This window comes from Gasterosteus aculeatus, chromosome 16 (assembly GCF_964276395.1).
Source record: "Gasterosteus aculeatus chromosome 16, fGasAcu3.hap1.1, whole genome shotgun sequence".
Classification (NCBI taxonomy): domain Eukaryota; kingdom Metazoa; phylum Chordata; class Actinopteri; order Perciformes; family Gasterosteidae; genus Gasterosteus; species Gasterosteus aculeatus.
The window spans coordinates 16,798,372-16,819,056 of NC_135704.1; the positions used below are offsets into that span (position 1 = coordinate 16,798,372).

The following is a 20,685-nucleotide window of genomic DNA, read 5'->3' on the forward strand; positions in this document are numbered from 1 at the left end:
GCTGCACTGGTGGATTATCTGCCCGGAGCACAAATGTAGCACATGCAACCGTCATTTTACCCACATTGTCCTCATGTTTTGTGTAGAAATCACAGATTGTCAGTGACCAAATTCTGGTTTCACCAAACTATATGGAGGTAGATGAATATGTTCTCTTTAAACATTATCCACAGGTTAACGTGCATGTAAATAGACTCTGAAAGGGAAAACAGCGGTTATTGCCGGGGGGATTTTTCTTGCAGAGCCGGATTGGGTACATTTTGCATCCCACTGTGACTCTTTTGTACTTTATTTCATGCGCCAAAGGACTACACGGAGACAGTGGAACAGAATTGATAGTGGTGATCTTTTAAAGTTAAATGCGAAGCAGACTTTCTGCAAGGCGGAGCAGCCGAGTGAGACAAGAAGCCTAATGAAGCTCAATGTGTTCACACACACACACACACACACACACACACACACACACACACACACACACACACACACACACACACACACACACACACACACACACACACACACACACACACACACACACACACACACACACACACACACACACACACAGTGTTTCTGATCGTAGCGGGGTCTCCATGTGCGGCTGTGAGCGCAGACCCGTTTGTGTGGCCGCCTGTGCCGTGCCTGTGCAATGACAACTTTAAGGGAACTCAATTAGATGCTTGACATTTCCCAGCAGCACCGGCCCGGCCGAGGGGCTTCGCCGTGCAGCCAGACGCAGAGGAACCACGGGACACGGCGGCCGAGGAAGTGAGGGAGCGAGTGAAACACTAGTTTGAACAAAAGACGGATTATTAAAATGTTTTTAGGTACAAATGAAAATGCTTGAAACCAACAGCACTTAAACACCTTCATCTAACCTCCACTCTCCCCCCCCAATTCTCAAACACCTCCCCTCCCCCCATGTCTGTCTCTATGGCGTCATCTCTCAGGCAGAGTGCTTATGTAAGGAGGCAGAGCAGCTTATTTACGCTCCCATGGGGATCAGGCAGAGCCATGGAGACACACACACACACACACACACACACACACACGCACACGCACACGCACACACGCACACACACAGCAGAAAAGTTTACAGGCTTTCCCCAAATAAGAAAGCGTGGCCCAGAAGCTGGTCCGAGCGCGAGGTGTTCTCGCACTTTGATGTGTGGCACTAGCAGGCTTACTCCGACCAACCGGGTGTTCAGACGCGCGCGTTGTACGATCAAAGGCGGCTTTAACACTTGGAGCCCGACGTCGGCGTTAATGCTGCTGGTGGTGCACGGTGTGATTATCCCCCGGCGTCTACATGTTGTGACGCTCCAGCTGTTTTCCGTGTGTTAAACAGTGACGGCGTTCACAGATTAGACAGATTTGGTGGTTAACTAAGCGCTCCTGAACTGCGTCGCTAATGGGGGGGAGACGGAGGGGGGGGGGGAGGATGGGCAACGCTAGATGACCAAGGCAGGAAATCACATCCAAACCCGCGTGGGGAAAATATTAAAAATCGGCGAGATGGAGGACAACAAAAAAAACAACAACAACACAGTAACTCAACGATTCCCTTTCAACTGTCATTTACATGCTCATCCAGCCCTTCACCCCCCCCCCCCCCCCCATTACCCCCGTAGTCGTCTCTACAATAAAATATACAAGCTGCCCATATTTGATGTAGTGGCTGTTCTCCAATCCCTTCAGATACAAAGAGGTGACATGCGAGCCGAGGAGAGCGGCGCAGTAAACAGACGCTGGAGAATTGTGGGAATACGGTGTTCTCTTGTGATGCGACAACACTTAAAAAGCCCCCGAAAAAATACAACGTTGAGATATTCCTCCAACGAAAACAAGTGCATTCAAAAGATACGTAGGCCTATATATTTTTTTTTACGGCCCTGAGCCTTTGAGGAATACCGCAGCCATGTCAGCCGAGGTCATCGCTGAAGGTGAGGCGAACACCTAAAAAAGGTGGCCAGCGGCCCCGGCTGAATCCCGTGGACCAGAGCCGTCACTCCGACACGCTGGAAATCGGCATATTGCTCGAGGAGCCTTCAAACCGCTGACGCCACCGGCAGCCAAATCAGAGAATTAATTCCCATTAACCTCTGCGATTAGACCCTTTCGTCGCCTTTTTTCAAAAAAGGAGCCGCGGCCCCTCGGCGGGTCGGGAAGGAGGAGTTCGTGGAACGTCTCTTGGCTCTGATGTGCTAATGTGGGATCACAGCGGAGACGGGGAGGGGGTGAACGCAGCAGCTCTGGAAAGACATTTTGTGCTCCAACATCTTTGTGCTCGCCGCTTTTTATCCTCAAGAGTTTTCAGGAAGGTGGTTCGGTCCAGTCGCTCCAGTCAGGACGTTATCTACCGAGCAGGCTTACCGCTAATACCCTTAATACCCTTACTGCTAATGCTTAGCTTTAAAATGACCCCGAGAAACAAACAAAACACAAAGACGGAGAGCGAGACGGAAACAAACAGCTGGAAGAAGTCCACATCCGGCTCCAGCCCGCCGCCCACGCATGCAGCCCCTACAACAATACAGACTCCTCATTCTGAAACAAAGCCTTCTGGCAGAGCGACGCCTAATGCGGTTGGGTCTGGCCCGGTCCGCCGCCCACCGGGGCTGCACTGGCCATGGCAGCAAAAAATGCATTATGAAGAAACTGGACCCCCACACCGAGCGCTGCATCCAGAATGCTGGAGCGCGAGCAGCGTGCACGCTCAACAGTTCAGGGGTCTGTTGGGCGTACGCAGAGGGACGGAAGCAACGTGTGGCTGAGAAGTTCAAGGAAGCTGGGCCCCCCCTCCTGCAGGAAGATGAGGTCTTCTAAAATGGTACACATGAGCTCTTTTTGTCCACATGGGGCGCCAGAATAAAAACACAGAGCTACTCAGAGATGCTTCATTCAAAACCGACGGACCGACGAGTCATTTCATGACTCATAAATCCCACCCGGAGACACGAGGGGGAGTCAATACGATCCCAATGGCCAATTTTCTCTTCTGTTGCTGATGGGTTATCTATACCCTCCCCCCCAATGAATAGTGAAAGCCATTTGTCCTAACATTACATTAAAGGGCGTGTCAGTGTTTCCCATAGCGGCCGCCTCCATCGCTCGGGCCTGTGAGAGGGACAGGAAGTGATTGCGCCCACGCAGCGGTCGGATGAGTGAGCGGCGGCTTCCCATGAGGCCGAGCGAGAGGAGACCTCGCCTCCATCATCCTCTGCGCTCTTTGTGCCTCCATTCTGACGCCAAAGTGGGATTTGACAAGACACCCATCCCAAAAATGGTATAACCCAACGCGTTTGAAAAAAATAAAAATAAAAAAGGATGACAACTTGGCGGGAGAAAAATTTAGTTAAATAAATACATTTAGAAAGAGTCTTCCTGCCGGATGCCCGGAGCGATTCGGGTCTTGAGCCAAGCGTGAGATTTGCTGCCGGATGCAGTTTGAGGAGCGTCTGCGGAGGGAGACGAGGCAGTTTCTGGATTAACTGGCTGATTTGTGGCCCACATTTAACTAAAGTACTCATCAGATCAGTGAGTAATGCCCTTTTTTCATACAGCGTATTGAGCGTAACTAATGTTAGATCTACCGTCGTTCCCTATTACTTTCATTAATTACAAACCGAAAGGCCAAATGATTCCTTAAATTGGCCTATCAACTCAATTTACCCAGCAATCAGTGGACCACCGTTTTCATATAATATTGGCAGACAATTTTAGAGGGAATCCTTGCTTGACAAATTAAAGAAATTACAGTTTAGCACAGGATGAAAAACTACAGACGATCTCCAAAACGATTACAATCAACACGATAATAAAAAGTCCCATCTGCTGCCTTTCGTCATGATGGAACAGCGAGCGTGTGTTTGTGTGTTTGTGTCAGGGATCTGCTGCAACATTAATGGGGCGGATGGACCATTAGGTCTATGACATCACCCCCCCAGGCTAAATCATTGATGAGCAGCACCAGAGGAGAGGGGGGGGGCCCCACGGTGAGAACGTTGCGGGAGAAGATGCCCCGTGTGTGTCGCTCTGATAGACGGGTCAGGAGGTCAGGAACCCGCGGTGAATAAATCAACGATTCAACGGCCAATCAATAAATTAGGTTAGGTTGCAACTCGTGATCATTTTCGTTGTCGGCCGCCATAACTGAAATGCAGTGAAGTGTCTGAAAATGATGGAATATTAAAATTTCCCCTCGAGCCGAGTCTTCAGACGTTCTGCTGAAGAAAGCAGCACATCCTCAAACTTTAAAAAGGGCTTGTTGTGTTTCTGACAAATATCTCAAACATCCTTTTCTATGTGAGGTTCTACTTGTGCCAGTGAGAATTAGAGCTCGGCGCTAATCCTCTCGGGTTGGACAAGGTTTTTTTCAAAGAAACTACTTGATCTGGTCCGGTCTTTCGGTTTTTTTTTCATGCAGGCAGCGAAAAATATCACTTTGTAAAATGAACAGCCTTGAATAGAGCAAAATGGAAAACCTGAATTTGAAGTCTTCCTCTTAATGAGCGTTGTTGTCTTTGCTTTGTTGTCATTTATTTATGGTAATCACACAAATTCGCACTGATCAGAATAATCACATGTAACGTGGCTTAAAACGGTTACACGCATCACTTTTAAGAGCAAAGAATTCAACAAATGATCCCATTAATTTTGTAATCGTCCGTGCTGTAGTATGCTCTCATTATTGAAGCGCTGTGAAATTATAAACAGAAGGCCCGATTATCAGCCCGGCCCTTTTTCACCCGTCTAATTTGGGATCTCAGGCTGGATTCCCAGTGCAGGCTAGTTTTGCATCGGAAGCGAAAGGGGAGGGGAAGAATAAATTAGGCTGATAATAAACAGCTCGAGAGGCCAATAAAGCTGTCATCACGGTTCAAATCACAACCATAGTTGAGAAGGATAATCCGACATCCCTGCTCTCTGTGGTACGGGGGGGGGGGGGGCAAAGACACGCCGTTTGAGAAAGGAGCCGCGAGGCCTTTAGGAGACGGCCCTGGACAACGCGTCCCGGGCCAGGCGGGTCAGCACCACGGCCTCAGACGAGCGAGGATGTGCGTGCGCGTTGTGTCCTCTCTCTGCACAGTGGTCAGCATGCAGGCTCGCCCACTTCCTCCTCGCTCACGCTGCAGTCCATGAAGGTTAGCGAGCCCGCCGGGCGGAGATCTGGCCCTCTGGAAGAGAAAAGAACCCACACACATCCGTGCATGCACAGGCAGACCCGCCTACGTGCGCGTTTGTATGATTATAGAGACATTTAAATGAGCACACATGGTGCATCAGACCAGAAAAAGGGCTCGGAGGAGTTTGGGGAGGGGCCGGAGGTTTCCTGTCCGACACACACACACACACACTTCACTCAGCAGCCTTATATAACACTGCTCCTGACCCTCCACTGTGCCGGCAGAGATGTGTGTGTGTGTGTGTGTCACTGGTCAGTAATCAGGGTTCTAAGCGATAGCCGCAGTCCTGAACTTCTAACTTTCCGCTGTAATGGGAAAATGATATGTGACCCTTTTAAATGCTTCATTCGTATAACCAGTTTATTAGTTGCAAGTGCTTAGGTCACAAAGGCCCTGACATAAGAACTGATGTCTCCCACTTGGATTAGATGTTTCCAGCGTCATAGCTGTAGAGATTGAACAAAGTGTTTGTTATGTCTATGACCACCTTTGTTTTAGCATGTTGGGAGAGCAAGGATACGGTCAAAGAGCTGACGTGTCTTACATGGATAAGATGTTCCCAGTATCCTGACTGTAGATACTCAACAAGATGGTTAACGGTTTCTGTTGACGCCACCGATATCTAAGTTTAGGTATAAGAACTGCCTCGATGTGTTGGGAGGAAAAAGGAGGTTCTTGACAGTCTACTGACCACGTAGCTGTTGTGACCCTTTTTCCCTTGCAAGGAAATAAACGGAGAAAAGACATACTTGACTCAGAGCCTTTGATTCTTACTTAACGATTGTCTGTGCAAAATCTTCCACCACAATTTGGTGTCAGAAGTGGGATCGTTTGAAGCTCCGTCGGGACTCCGAGGACGTCCGGGAAGGGGCCACTTCAGGATCCACCAAACGTGATTCTGCCCTATTCCTCATCACACTCAGAGAGAGGGGACCGGCGACCAAAAGAGACCTGATTGGCTTCAACACGATCCGATGAGGAAGATTTTCACACGAATCGGGTAAGAAGTTGATATTCTGATTTTCAAACGGGGCTTTCTGAATTATAACGGGTGATAACAGATTACAAAGAAGGGTATTTAGTACTTTGGGATTTTAAAAAAATGATTTTTTCTCTCTTCTTAGAAAATCCAAATTTCGGTTATTTGATTGGGCTTCTAATGATGATAACTTGTCTTTTTATCCGGTTATTTGAAAAATGTGTATAAAATTATAAGAGTAATTGTACAGTATTTCCGGTTCATCAGCATCCAACTTTTTACTGAGGAAGACAGGGAGCAATGTGCGCATTTACGATTGTATTCAGACTAACTATCTGAAAATCGCATAATTGTGACCCTTGACCAAGGGGGAAGACAGGGGCAATTTGCGTCGCATTATTGTGACCCTTGACCTAAAAGGGGGAAGACAGGGAGCAATTTGCGTATTACGATTGTATTCAGACTAACACTCTGAAAACGCATAATTGTGACCCTTGACCAAAGGGGAAGACAGGGGCAATTGACAATTGTGACCCTTGACCGAAGGGGAAGACAGGAGGGATTTTGGGAGTTCACTGAAATCGCAAAATCCCAGCCCTTGACCTAACAGGAAGACAGGAACAATATCGGGATTTTCGGACAGTAATCTGAAAACAGATATTTGCGCCCTTGACCTATATTTATTAACCAATAGTTCTGGTTGGGTTTTAACTTGTATTTTTCCTACGTAAAAGAAAATCAAGACTTATAGTGACGACTATATTTTAAGTAATAAAAAGTATACTTCACCACGCCTGAAAGATGGGTGGTGTACACGGTAAAGGTAAAAAGGAAATGGGTTCTCCGGAGGGACCCATTGTGGATCTGATGAGAAGGAAATATGGAGATCAATCTCTAGAGTTTTTGCCCGAGTGGTCAAAAGATTTTGGGTTCCCTGCAAATGGTTCTTTCAGTAGAATAAAACTGAACATGTTACGAACAGGCTTAGAGGGAAAAGAGAAGGGTATAAAATCTCAGAGGGTGATAAAAGGCAAAGACTTGGAGAACATTGAGAAACAAAGTAAATGGTTAAAATGGTGGGAGGATGAATGTGAATGTAGAGAAAGGAAACAAATGGCTAAAGAATTGACATGCGCAAAAACCACATTGGTTGAAAAACCAGATCCAAATGTTATTGAACAAAATGACCGATGTGCTTCTCCCTTGTATCCGAGTCTCACAGGGGCTGGCGGCCCTCTCCTCAACACATGCCCACCGCCGTACCCTGCTTCATCTACGAACCAGCAACCTTCGTCTGCATGGTCACAAGCTCAAAAAGTTCACTACACCCGGCAGAGGGAGGAAAAGGAAGCGGCAGTGAAAGCAGCACAGGAACGACTCCTCGGCGAAGAGGAGGAAAAGAGACAGGCTGCTCTCCCCACTCGCTCTCGCTCTCCAGGAGCAACCGGAGGGGACACTTCTGCCATCAACAAACTGATTGCAGAGCAACCATCTACATCAGATGTTTTTTCCCCCTCCTTCGACCCAGAGGGAGTTCCCCCGGATGCAAAATCTGTGCTCCAAACCCCAATGATTCAAGTACCAGGACACTCAGGTCCCATACTTGTTTTCCGGCCTTGGACTGATACGGACATTAGAGCTGCAATGGCTCATCTCCCGCCGATACAGCACTCGGGAAGACTGTTTGCTGAAGCATTCATGGACTTCTGTAAGCAATTCCTGCCCAACTTTGCTGAAATTCGACGTGTTCTAATGAGTCACGTGGGTCCGACTCACTACCAGAAGCTCAACCAGCTGGTTGCAGGAGACACCAGTGCGGCAGACGTTGAATGGAGTTCAAATCAAAATAAGCCGTACAGAGACGCACTCACGGCTTTGAGCGACGGCATAAAGACTTTGTTCCCTGACAAAGTGGATATGACTCCCATCAACAATACCAAGCAGGCAGCGGGTGAGTCCGTCCATGATTACTACCAAAGACTTCTCACAGTGTTTAATCTTAACAGTGGCATTCCACAACCCGCCGCGTTAGGAGACGCTCTGGGGACGCTCTGGGGACGTGGGAATCACACCTGAAGAATGCTTTCATGAGTGGACTATTACCCGACATAAAAATGAATGTGCAGCGCTCTGTGGCTGGAATGGAAGACTCGCGACTCGCGGATGTAAAGAAACATGCTGCGCATGCGCAATCCATGGACATAGAGAGAACTGACCACGAGGGGAAAAGGCGCTCACGTCAGATTGAACTCGCCCAACTGACTATGCTCCAAGCTGTCACTCAACTTGCCAGAAACGACCGCCCACGGGATCCCAACCAACGGGGCGGATTCAGGGGGCGTGGTCGGGACATGACGAGGGGACGCTCCTCCTGGAACCAGGAGGGATCACAGCTGTCTCCACCCAATGACTATGATACGTGTTTCCGCTGTGGCGAACAGGGACATTGGCACAGAGAATGTCCACAAAATGCACCTCGTAGAGGATGGGGGCGTGGACTGGCCAGACGAGGAAGGGGTGGCAACGCACATTCCGATTGACGTGAGGCGGAGGGGGAGGAGGCTGCATGTGAGGGGGAGACGGCAACCACGCTGAGGCCTCACATGATAAGGGAAGTAAAACACACACACACCGCAGCCTGCAATGAAGAAACGCTTTCTGCACTAACTCCCTGCACGCACACTCACACTCACACACACACACCAGAGCAACAACAAGCTCTCGTGGACATCACAGAGCAATTGAGAAAACAACAAAAGCTTTCACTTAAACACACATATGCAAAGTTTTCAGGAAAATCATTTGAAAATATGCCCACCACTATGGTGCAAATTCAAGGGAAACTTTTATTGTTTTTGGTTGATTCGGGGGCTACACATTCTGTAATACAACAAAAGTATTTTCCAGGTCAGAAACTTAGTGGAAAACAGGTTTTCTCACAAGGAGCTTCAGGGATGACTATTGTAGAGAGATTTACGGCACCTATGACCAGTACACACACTGACTCAACTGACCCTGAACCAGACATCACAGTAAAACATTCCTTTTTGCTGTCCTCTTGCTGTCCCATTAATCTAATGGGCAGAGACCTCATGTGTTCTTTCGGCATTAGCCTCATCTCCACTCCTACAGGGTTGCAAGTGGTGAGATGCAGAGCCATTGACCAGATGGCAAATACAGTTATATGTGATCCAATGTTTGTGTACCAGTGGTGGCTTCCGGTTGACCCACAATCAGAACTGTCCCACCTGGCAGCATCACGCGTCCAGCCTGAGGCAGAGTGCATGGATGCTTCATATCTCCACTGCACAGCTCATGTGTCACATGGGCCAGATAAGCAATATGATGCATTATTTCTACAGGATCTGAATGATCAAATTGCATGTATGACATTGTTTTGGTCCACACTTAAATGTGCTGTTTCCGTTTCTCTCACCCCCTCTCAGCAGCACCTCTTTGATGTGGACTCTTCTTTCCCACACATCTCCTTGTCTAAAGCAGCAACAGACCAATGGAGAGATTTGGGACCCTTTGTCGCAGCGTGCGAGGCATTGACAGATTGGGAGGCTACACCAGATCCACTTGTGATGCGCTCTCCGTCGACAGGCTTCTTTAAACAGCCATTCGCATTTTGCACACCTGCTCTCAGATCTGTTTATGTCATGGATGAAAATAACATATTTTCTGACACACACACTGATACATTTTTGACTAATGTCTCCTCTATTTCTCCTGCCCTCAGTTCTGTTCCAGACACCTTGTGGGCAGCGCATAAATATGACGTGGGACTCATCAAAAAATGTCAACCTGTGGTCATCACTCCTCGATCAGACTTCCGTCCCCACAAACATCAATACCCACTGCGCCAAGAGGCCATTGACGGTATAACACCGGTGTTCAACTCCCTCTTAAAGGCCGGAGTCATTGTTCCATGTCCTGACTCGCCGGTAAGAACACCTATTTTTCCAGTTAAAAAGATCAGAGATGCAGGCAAACCAACTGAGTGGCGCTTCGTGCAGGACCTAAAAGCAGTTAATGCAGCCGTCCACGCACGAGCCCCAAATGTTCCCAACCCTTACACCATTATGGCACAGGTTCCACCTGATGCTCGATGGTTTTCCGTGGTTGACCTCTCAAATGCTTTTTTCAGTGTCCCGGTGGACATTGACAGTCAGTTTTGGTTTGCGTTTAATTTCAATGGCAAGCCTTACACTTTCACACGCTTGTGTCAGGGCTACACAGAATCACCTACGATCTACAACGAGGCACTCAGGGAAAGTTTGGAGAGCCTCACTTTGTCTCCAGGAACAGCTCTTTTGCAGTATGTTGATGACTGTTTAATTGCAGCTCCAACACAAAAGCAGTGTGAACAGGACACACTCAAATTGCTTCAACACTTAGCAGCGGAAGGACACAAGGCCAGCCTATCCAAACTACAGTTTGTTTCACAGAACGTTCATTTCCTAGGCCATAACATTTCCGGTGAAGGGAAGACACTATCACCAAAACGCATCGCCTCAATTGTAACACTTCCAAAACCACAAACCAAGAAACAGATGATGTCATTTTTGGGAATGTGTTCCTACTGTAGGTCATTTATTCCAAATTACTCCCAACTCGAGCAACCTCTGTCCTCATTGATACATGGGAAAAATCTCAGCGCGCATGATAAAATTCAGTGGCTCCCTGCAGCCTCTCAAGCTTTCACGGACATGAAATGCGCGTTACAAGTTCTTCCGACTTTGGGTCTTCCTGATCCTCACAAACCGTTCACACAAACCGTTGACGAACGTTCTGGATGTATGACATCAGTGCTCCTACAATCCCATGGCGATAAACTACGACCGGTAGCTTATTTCTCCGCAAAACTCGATCCCGTAGCAGCAGGCTTACCACAGTGCCTTCGAGCTGTGGCAGCTGCTGAAAAGGCTCTTACAGCCTCTCGTGACATTGTAGGCTATGCTACGCTAACATTATTGGTTCCACATTCGGTTTCACTGATTCTTCTCGAACAGAAGTCATCTCATTTATCTGCAGCGCGTTACCTTCGATATCACACATGTCTCCTAGACATGCCGAATGTTACAGTAAAACGCTGCAATGTCCTCAATCCTGCATCTCTTCTCCCCACTCCGGAGGATGGAGAGGAGCATAATTGTTTGGCTGAGCTGGAAGCTCAGTGCACACCTCGACCAGACCTCGCAGATACACCTCTGCTCAACAGTGACATGGTAATGTATGTTGACGGATCTGCTACACGGGATCCCCTGACTGGTTCTAATCTTGTGGGTTTCTCTGTTGTTTCAGACTCAGCTGTTCTGTGTTCCGGCCCTCTTCCATGTCACCTCTCAGCCCAAGCAGCAGAATTAATCGCGCTAACAGAAGCTTGTAAACTAGCTAAGGATAAAACGACAACCATTCACACTGATTCCAGATACGCTTTTGGCGTGGTTCATGATTTCGGCGCGCTCTGGAGACACAGAAATTTTCTCAAATCGGATGGCAAACCAGTGTTACACCACACTCTGATAGCAGAACTATTGGATGCCATTTTGTTGCCCACAGCTATTGCCGTTTGTAAATGTGCAGCGCACACATCCGGCACAGGCGACATCGCAAAGGGGAATGAGCGAGCAGACTTAGCTGCAAAAGCGGCTGCTAGACGTCCTCTTCCCAAACCATCACGCCCAGTTCCGGCCATGTGTTCTCTTCCCTCCTCTCTTGCAGCCGTGCAGTCCCTCTCTACTTCAGATGAGAGACGTTTTTGGTCCTCCTCAGGCTCCAAATTCATAGACGGCATCTGGTATGGTCCAAATGGTAATCCATGCTTACCTAAACATTTCTTCCCTCACTATGCGAGATTGACTCATGGGTTAGACCATGTGTCAAAAGGGGGAATGTTAAGTATCATTGATGCAACATGGTTCACAAAAGGTTTTGCAGCTTACGCACAAAGGTTCTGCCAAGCGTGCATAACATGTGCAACTCACAATGTAGGTCGTTCAGTACAGGTGTCACATCATGCAGCACATCCACCGCCTGCAAGACCGTTTGAACATGTAATGATGGATTTTGTGGAACTCTCCCCATCGGAAGGTAAGAAACACTGTCTTGTAATGGTAGACATGTGGTCCAAATGGGTTGAGGTGTTTCCCTCCAGTAAGCAGACTGCCTCCACAGTGGCTAAAGCCTTGATTTCAGAGATCATTCCCCGCTGGGGAATCCCAAGCAAAATTTCTAGCGACAATGGTTCACATTTTGTCAACCAAGCAATCACAGAATTAAGTGCATACCTGGGTATTGACTTAAAAACACACTGCGCATACCATCCAGCTAGTGGAGGAGCGGTAGAGAGAGAGAATGGAACATTGAAAACAAAACTGGCCAAATGTTGCACAGACACAGGTCTACCGTGGACAAAAGCACTGCCCTTGGTTCTGATGTACATGCGGATGAGGAAACGAACACGCAGCAACCTAAGCCCATTTGAAATCCTTTTCGCAGTTCCTCCCCATATAGGTGTGGAAGCTCCAGGAACACCACTCCCTTCCACCACAATGTGCGAGAATGACATGTTAACCTATTGCATTCGACTGTCTTCCACTTTGTCTGATGTAAGAAAACAGGTTGTAGCTGCACTTCCAAGAGAAGCAACGGGTCCACTACACCGACTGCAACCAGGTGACTTCGTGGTGGTAAAGGACTTCAGGAGGAAAAGTTGGAAAGCTAAACGGTGGCAGGGTCCATTCCAGATTCTCCTGGTCACCCAAACAGCGGTCAAGGTAGCTGAAAGAGCAACTTGGGTCCACGCATCCCATTGCAAGAAGGTTCCAGATCCAGTACCAGCACTGGGCTCAGGCGACCCTACCTCCACAAAAAGTGTCAATCAACCGACACCACCGATCCAGTGACCACGGACGGGCAGTTGACCGACAGACACACAGTGCATTGTGATCTGTGTTGACTGTCTACAACGCGGATGCCTCACAAGAAAGAGGGTTGGCAGACTCCACATCCCAACGTGTACCTGCGGACCAACACAAGAAGAAGAACACGGCCAGGACCCCTCCACATAGACACAGTAGTCGTTTGTGCCACGACAGTTTTATTCATATTATTGCTTGCTTCAGTTTCATTATATCTCAGCATCTTTTTGTGATTTTGTAATCAGCTATCTAAAGAGTGGTTCTCTCTTATCATGGAATGACTCTGACAATAACCCCAACAGTGACTCGGACTCCCTTGACGAGCTGAACACTTACGACCTCGACACGTACGCATAGTGACATAGTGACACACTGTCTGTGTGCATTCCTGGTGTTCTAAATGTTTTTGGTTTCACAGTAGCTTGCTAAAACAATGAGAAATAACATTCTCACAAAAACAGCTTTTATCCCTGCATTTATTAGTATGTAACGTAAATATGATTGATATAATGACCTTTCCACAATATTCTATATCTGTATTGTGTGAAAGGGGATCAAGTTCTGGTATTGTGATTTAAACATGTTCTCATTTCTTTTTCAATACTGTACACATGACATCTGGGGTGTAACGCTCAAATCCTGTGAGAAGGTTTCCAGTCTTTATCTTCTCCTAACAGATTTCTTCCTATTTTCCCATTTCGGAGGGTTTTTTTAGGGAGTTTTTGTTCTGTGGCAGGAAAAGTTTTGTGAGCGATGTCCAGATGTTCAATGTTTTGTGATATTTGATGTGGCAGATTATCAGCTGTTAAATTTTTAGAGTAGTCATTCTAAATTGATTGCATAGTTTGTGATTATTATGTAATCAAAAGAGTGGAATGTAATGGGAAAATGATATGTGACCCTTTTAAATGCTTCATTCGTATAACCAGTTTATTAGTTGCAAGTGCTTAGGTCACAAAGGCCCTGACATAAGAACTGATGTCTCCCACTTGGATTAGATGTTTCCAGCGTCATAGCTGTAGAGATTGAACAAAGTGTTTGTTATGTCTATGACCACCTTTGTTTTAGCATGTTGGGAGAGCAAGGACACGGTCAAAGAGCTGACGTGTCTTACATGGATAAGATGTTCCCAGTATCCTGACTGTAGATACTCAACAAGATGGTTAACGGTTTCTGTTGACGCCACCGATATCTAAGTTTAGGTATAAGAACTGCCTCGATGTGTTGGGAGGAAAAAGGAGGTTCTTGACAGTCTACTGACCACGTAGCTGTTGTGACCCTTTTTCCCTTGCAAGGAAATAAACGGAGAAAAGACATACTTGACTCAGAGCCTTTGATTCTTACTTAACGATTGTCTGTGCAAAATCTTCCACCACACCGCTCTGCCCCAAAAGACAAAATAAGGAGACACAAAAAGGACAGAATGGGAATGAATGGCCTCAAAAGTACACAGTGGACACACACACAAACATTAACACAAGGTTGGTTAAACATGCACACACACCTCCCTCACAACATTTAGTGTTACATCTCGAGGGAATGTTGTGCAATGCACATTTTTGTAATCAGATCCCATTATTTTGTGCTTTTACGTTCTAATTTAGAATATTTCAACATTCTCTGGTGTAAAAAAAATCTGAACTGAAATAAAAATGTATTGCCCTCATAAAATGATCCGAATGTCTGGGCATAAAATGATCTTGAAATAATAAGCGTTTATTTCATGTGACAGGTGAGTGTTAACGAAGCGAGCGCTCGTCTCACCGACACCAGAGAAAATGGACGTTGCAGAGGGCGGGAAACCAGCAGCACCGCTAACAGAGGTCACATTACGGGGGTCACATTGATGGGATTTCACTCGCCGCATGCCAGGAGGCCGAGGAGGGCCGTTAGCTGCACGCTGCATACGAGCGCGTTCTCTGGCGGCTTCCTATGAGCTCCCTCTAAAGCCTTCTTTTACCTGCTTTCCTTCCATCCCGTTCTCATTGCTGCGCCACATTCTTCTTTTCCCTTCCGTTATTTCACCTGCCAACGCAAAGCTTTCGCGAGACGCCCGCAGCCTACAGAGAGCGGCCTTGGGGCTCGTCTGTAGCGGAGCATCGCCACGGCAACCCAGTGATCACGTTGAGCGCTTGGATAGCGCGGCGACGTTTGAAACTGAAATCGTATTGTAACACGGAGAAATTTGGACTGTACTTGAGAATGTTGTGTTCCTTAAATATAGATAGTTACGGGTAGAGAAACAAAGAGATGAAATATATAACTGCCAACTCTTTAATATGCCGAGTCAGATGTGTGAGCATTAGATACTTTGTGTTGATCGGGAAGATTTGTTTTTAATCAATCAATAAACTCATTAAAGTACCGGAGACTCTATATTGATCAGTGTAACTGGCCGGCCGGTGTTATCAAAAAGGTCACGGAAGATATCGATGAAACGCAGGTTTTGCTCTGACGATTGGTTCTGTATTATTAATGGAGGACAACGTGTTAACGTTCACGTCACAATGTGATGAATTGCTTTTTGTGAGACCGTCTTACGTTACACAAACAATTGATGTGTGATCTTACTCCGTGAAAAGAGCCGGGGTCGTTGGCATCACCCAGCGGCCACGTCCTCCTCCGAGAGCCAGACGCATCCAGCAGGACTCTGGTTCCAAGAACGTCCACTGGACTCTGAGCCGCAGACATCCGGCTCTGCCACTAATAGCGTTTGTGCGGATGGAAACACTCGGCCCGACGCGGAGAGAATCAAAGCGGTGACTCTTCTGAACACTCTGCTAGGCCGCAACCTAAATAATGGGCTACGGCATATGACGAAAATGAAAAGCTTTGGGTTCCAGCTCCGGTTATCCCGATTATCATTACACCCGGAGCAGCGTCGCCCCCCCCCCCCACCCCGAGCACAGCCTTCTGCCAGCTCCACGACTTCGCCGAGACTCAGCGGCCAAGCCAAAGAGCGGAGAGCCAGCCGGGCCGGCGTCTGCCAACTTCTCACCAGCGACACAAACGCAACCTGAGCCGCCCGTTGTGCACCAAAGAAGAAGAAGAAAAAAACAGGCCTCACAGGAGGAAATAAACGACGACTCCCACCTCACACGGAGGAGGGTCTCTACGGAGGAAAAACAAAGACGTGGCGGCTGTGAAGCGCCCTCCCCGACCCCCACATCAGTGCAGAAATGCACTAAATCTATGCAGCACAGTCGATTGTCTGGGAGCCTGTGTGCGCGTGTCAGACGGGGAACTCAATGCTGTGCATTTCTCCACCCGCGTGTGGAGGTTAGAAATGCATAATATTCATATCAATGTGTTAAATATCAATATTTCAATTCATCCAACCTTTGTTTGACCAGCAACGCGTCATTAGTCACGTTTCTAATACGTTTTCTACTAGTTTATAATACTTTAAAATAGTACTCCACTGATGTTATGTGATGGAGTTAAACCATCGTAGAAGGCTTTAAGAAATATTTTCTTTTTTACACAGATTCAAATGTTCACGTAACCAAAAAACAATTGTCCCCATACAAAATATTTTAAACAAAGACGTGAGGGATGAGCAACAATCTGCTATGATATATAACGTGATTTGTTCGGTAAGTTTCTCTCTACTTGAGCTCCTTCTCGGGGGGGGGGCAGCGCCGCTCGTCATGTGCTTCGGTCTCCTAATCCCCATCGTTGGCTAAAGCCAGCGCTAAAGCTAAGATTAGCCCACATACACACCGAGGGGGGTCGCAAACACACACACACACACACACACTCACTCAAACACCGTTATAAACTAAGATCACACACGCCTCGCGTGACCGGGGCGACGCCGATTTAGACGCACGCGTGACTACAAAACACAAGCGCTTTCTGTCTCCTGTTCAGCCACTGGCGGAGGAGGCCGGCATCCTGCGGCGTCGGCACTTAGTCGGAGGCACGTGGGCGCTCATTTGGATGAGTGGCGGGGCGCCGCAACACACACACACACACGGAGGAATGTAGTAAATTAATGAGCTCGGCCTCACATTGAGCTGCACACAAGTCTGCTCCGCACTGTTTTGGCCTCTTTTCGTCCACAATAAGCCGGAGATGCTGCAACGTTAACTCAGCAGGTGAAAGGATCCCAAAAGTCGCCAATACGGGGAGTTTGTGTTGTCGTGGTCGTCATAGCAGCGGGTTTACACGTCTCAGTGCGAAAAGTCACTTCAATTGACCTGCAGGGATCACACATTTTTAGACATTTTAGATTTGCACTCATACAGATGTGTGCAGCGGCCTCGGGATGTTTTGTTATGGTTCTCGGCGCACACTGAGCACACGATGTTTGGGGTGAGGAGGAGTCCGTCATCAGAGTTAAAGATGGACACACTTTGCTCGCCTGGGACACTCCCTGAGGTTCTCCATTTCTTCAGCTGCATCATCATTACATCATTGGATATGGTATTTATCATAATGTAGTCGGGAGGGGGCGGATTCTACAGATGACGGTGCTCCCCTGCAGGTTTCATTTGCGTTGTGCGCACTGGTGTGGAAATGTGGGGCAGCTTTTGTTTTTTGAACGTGCATAATTACACAGAACCCTGAAGGTCAGTCCTCACGACAGCGCCTGGGCCTTCCCATCGCTTTGGCGCCTACGGCGTCAACACGTTTATCCAGAAATGAGAATATAGTTGAATGCTATTAAGGCGCAATTACTTAAGTTGTATAAACGCTATCGCACGGTGCCGGGGACAAGCTTAAGCCGTAGATATCAGACAACACACACACACACACGACAGCAAGGCGTCACAGAGAGCTGAACAAAACACCAAGGTGCTGTCTGGGCAACCATATGGAGGGTGTGTGTGGGTGTGTGTGTGTGTGTGTGTGTCAGAGAGACTCAATGTGTGTTTGTTTACCACGGAGGAGTTGTGACTTGTGTTTAAATAACCCGTCTCACAGCCACTGTATGTTTACCTGACCCCAGTAAGGGGGCGACCACATTGTTTATATGTGTGTGTACCTGTACAATGAGCCGGGATGCTCGCTCGGTCAGGCGCTTTAGCAGGAGGTGAACACACACACACACACTTCACGAAAGCCCAGAAAGCTGCTGAGAGGCGCTGATATCGTGTGTGTGTGTCACAGTTAACAGTTGACTCCAGCACATTTCAGCTCTCCTTTCTCCTCTAAACCTCAGCCCAGGTTTCCTCGCCGTCCTCAATAACTCACCTCTGCAGGTGAACAGAACGCTGATTCTCCGTCCACAACTATTTTTTCTCTTGAACACTCGCTGCCGGTGCATTTGGAAAAGGGGTTTCAGTTTCAACCCCCCGTGACTAAAATACAGCTTTTGGTTTTTCGCTGCACACGCTGTGAACGAGCAACAAAAAGGAAGCAGATTAGCACACAGATGTGCCGCTGTCATGGCAGCTCAAATTGGCAGCGGCATCCATCTGCAGGAAGACAGAATTACATTGATCGGTCCTCTGTAATGAAATGCTCTGAATCACATGATTATAAATACAGGACGACCATTTTCCTGACACGCAGGCCCACTTCCCCAGAGGTCGAATACGAACTGATGGAACAACCAAGAACGGGGCGGACCTGCGATTTTATGGTTTTTAAAGGGAGCTGAACGGACAGCTGCATGTGTTTCTAGTACGATTGGTGTCCAACGGTGTCCATTAAACACAGTAAACATGACTTTATGGTCTCAATGGCAAAGTTCAAGTCTTCTTCATGGCGTTAATTATTTCCCTATGGAGTAAAAATAGGATTAAAGCGGGTATGCCTTAGGGCGGGGCTACCTTGTGACTGACAGGCCGCTCCCATGCGGCACGGCGGTCTGGGAGTTGTCACCCGAGGACTTTAACCCCTTTCAACACGCGTTTTATGTTTGTGAAAGCACTGTGGTTGCCCCCCCCTTGCTCCTGCCATCAGTGAGACATTCTTAAGGAGTTCAACTCATCCGGCAAACACCTGGGAGTTGAATCCACAGATTGGAAGAGTAAATATTTGGGAGGGTGTGTGAGACTACAGTCAGCCAGATCCAATCTGACAGCGGTACCGCCAGTCGTCCCCTGTGGTCCCGCTGCTGGTGCTGCACAGCCTTTGTGCGGCTCCTCCGGCAGGACCAACGACGCCGTTGCTACCGACAGACGGAGCCGAAGGAGGCGGGCGGAGACGTTGCACGAGGCCGGCGGCGGGAGAGCAGAGACAGTCCGTTCAGACTGACATTTCAAGCGAGAGTTGGGAGGAGAGCGACGTGAAAGGGGGAGTGGGAAATGTGCATTGTACTGTGAGATTGAGCCGTGTGCTCCTTCCCACCCGGCTCACGTTGGGGGCCCCCCCGCGCCGGGGCCCCGCTTTACACTCCTCGACGGCTTGGACGTGCACACGTATGCATCATTAAAAATGCCTTAACGTCCACGTCAAATCCCAGCGCTGCTCTGCAGCCGCCATCAGTGATTCAAACCGAGTTGTAAGGCACAGCACGGCCGCAGAATCGGATATTACGGTGCAATAATACATCAAAATATACGTGGGCCAAAGACACATGTGTGCGAGCACCATGAAATCATCACAAATCAAACCAAGGACAAAAGGGACAGACAATCTGATGGTTGGCTGGACAAATGCATGTGTGTGTGTGTGTCTCTTCTAAATCGATAAGAAGCATTGTTTAGGGGTCAGGCTGTGATCATTACTGCCACATGATGCTTCCCGTCTTATAGGAGCCCATTAGAAGCACTCCAGGAAGATAAAAGCATGTTAACACACACACACACACACACACACACACACACACACACACACACACACACACACACACACACACACACACACACACACACACACACACACACACACACACACACACACAGCGGCCCTGTATGGTGCCGGTTTGACTCGGACCGCGGCCGCTGTGACTTTGACGGGGTGATGATGATGCAACTTTCCACTTCAAAACTTCAAAATCCTGGATCACACTCACGTCCCCGAACGGGAGAAACAACACAAGGAGAACGTGCTGCCAACCGATTAACAGGCAATAACCTTTGATGGCCAGGTGGTACCACCAGGAAGCTTTTATGGGTAGGAATAACTAGCTGGCACACTAATAGACAGAAGCTGGAGTCGACGCCACTCAACAGGTGAGATTTGAGTGCGCCCAAACGTATCGGCTTTGCGGTTTGATTTTAGTGTTGACGAAAGGCATTTCACTTGAGTGAAGGGATTAAAGATCCTTGTCTGTGTCCTTGAAAAGAGCGTGTTTCTGCAGACTCCAATCGGATTCAGTGTTAATTCACGGCACATGAAGTCTTGACGAAGCCTCTCAAAACACAGAACGGATCCAACTCCGTTCAGCACACCGATCAATCAAAAAGCTCCCGTCTGAGCCCGATCCCGCACTACGACCGGTCGTTATTTACAGCGCAGCTACTTTGTCATTCAGAAAATGAACCCCAAGTACACTTTACATTCAAATACAATGAAATACTTCCGGCCGTGTTCCGTCAGCGCTTAAAAGCTATTTAATAAATCACAGTCAGCAGGACAAACAAAGAGGTTCATCATGCATTTGTTCCTAATTGACCCACCTACTTTTTCTTTGCCGGCA

At 47.9% G+C, this 20,685-nt stretch overlaps 1 protein-coding gene and 2 long non-coding RNA genes across 36 annotated transcripts in view; 2 read left to right on the top strand and 1 right to left on the bottom strand.

Moving 5' to 3' along the window:
• Nucleotides 1-20,685, bottom strand: part of caska (calcium/calmodulin-dependent serine protein kinase a) — a 76,497-nt gene that overhangs the window by 48,998 nt on the left and 6,814 nt on the right. The window lies entirely within an intron of this gene.
• Nucleotides 8,580-14,407, top strand: LOC144388766 (uncharacterized). Its single transcript, XR_013453007.1, has 2 exons — nucleotides 8,580-10,112; nucleotides 12,785-14,407. It is a non-coding gene; the product is annotated as an uncharacterized LOC144388766 (long non-coding RNA).
• On the top strand, nucleotides 11,079-11,982 carry LOC144388767 (uncharacterized). Its single transcript, XR_013453008.1, has 2 exons — nucleotides 11,079-11,396; nucleotides 11,473-11,982. It is a non-coding gene; the product is annotated as an uncharacterized LOC144388767 (long non-coding RNA).